This window comes from Cygnus olor, chromosome 2, assembly GCF_009769625.2.
Source record: "Cygnus olor isolate bCygOlo1 chromosome 2, bCygOlo1.pri.v2, whole genome shotgun sequence".
NCBI classification, from domain to species: Eukaryota; Metazoa; Chordata; class Aves; order Anseriformes; family Anatidae; genus Cygnus; species Cygnus olor.
The window spans coordinates 119,619,958-119,621,408 of NC_049170.1; positions in this window are offsets into that span (position 1 = coordinate 119,619,958).

Sequence of the window (1,451 nt, forward strand, 5' to 3'; positions counted from 1 at the left end):
TCTTCGCATCCAATTTCAAATAGACAAACTGAGTAATATGGATTTAATATTCAAGGTAAACTGATAAAAGACTGGCAAGGGAACTCAAGTTTAATCCTTTGCTTTGACCCTGCTCCTTGAAAGATGCAGAAAATTATAATAAATAACGGATTGATAAGAAATACAATGAAATTAAATGAGTATAAAAAAAATACGTGGCAACCCTACGTTATTTAAACAAGTTAAGTTTTCAGTAAAACTTTCAGGTCCACATAGGAGTTTTCTAACCAGTAGGGGGGAAAGTCAATCTTTAATACACCAGCAGCATGAATCAGACCAGCAGTTAGTTGTGTTATTACTGTTTTCTACAATTCCTTTCGTGTTAAGATCAGCACAGGTGATTGCATTTATTAATTTGATGAAAGAATTGTGAGGGTTGTGAAGACAAGTATTCAATGGAAAAAAGACATTTAAAAATGTTGTAGGATAAGAAATCCAGGGGCAGGGAGAAACATTCTAGTTAATATTTTTCCAGTTTATAGAATTTGACACACTCTGTAAGAATTCACATATCAGTGTAATGAATTATGTAGATGTAAAAAACAAAACAAAACAAAATGTGGGCCAGGGTGGCTATTTCTTTTTCAGATGCTTAAGCTCAGAAAATATGAAAATATGTCTGACTCTTCACTTTCAGTTAGCATATTTTACAGAACAAAGGCAAATGTAGATGGCTAAATACATCTGATGTAAGAAAATAAGAAAAAATAAGCAGAGAATGTTTATGCATTTAACTTTGAGACAAGCCATACACTTCAGAATTAAATTCTAACCCACTTGAAGATGATGGGAGAATATGAACTTCTGTCAAGGCAGAAATTTCCCATAGGAAGCTATTTTCTGAACACAAACAGCCATTCAGTTTTGGGTTAAGTTTAGTGAGGCTTGGTGGTCAAAAACCAGAACAGCTCAAACAGGCATTTTCAAACCTCAAATTGCAGTCCGTCTAACCAGTCAGAGCTCTCAAAAGTGAGGCACTGGTTGTATTTTGTTTTGCTTTGTTTTCCTTCCCATAGGCACACTTTTTTTTTTTTCCCCTCATTCTGCATCCCCAGCTGTTGGTTATCAAATCTCTGTTGGAGAATTTAATGAATACAAGTCTGTGGGGATTAACTTGATAAGAAGTTCATGTATATCAAGCACTAAAATGCTGTTGTAATGCAATAGCTCAAAATCTTATCAGTAGTAACATATTAATAATGGCACATTTTTTGGAAGGCTTTACTGGAAAGGATGTAAACAGGCTGGACAGACTGGAGGGAACTTAACCCAGGCCCCTGCCTTCAATGTGATAATTTCCTTTTTAGCTTGATAGCAGTTTCCTAATTCCATACCTTACCGAGCAGTCTGATTAAAAAAAAAAAAAAAAAAAAAAAAAAAAGTAGAGGTATAAGAGGTTGAAGGGACTTGGA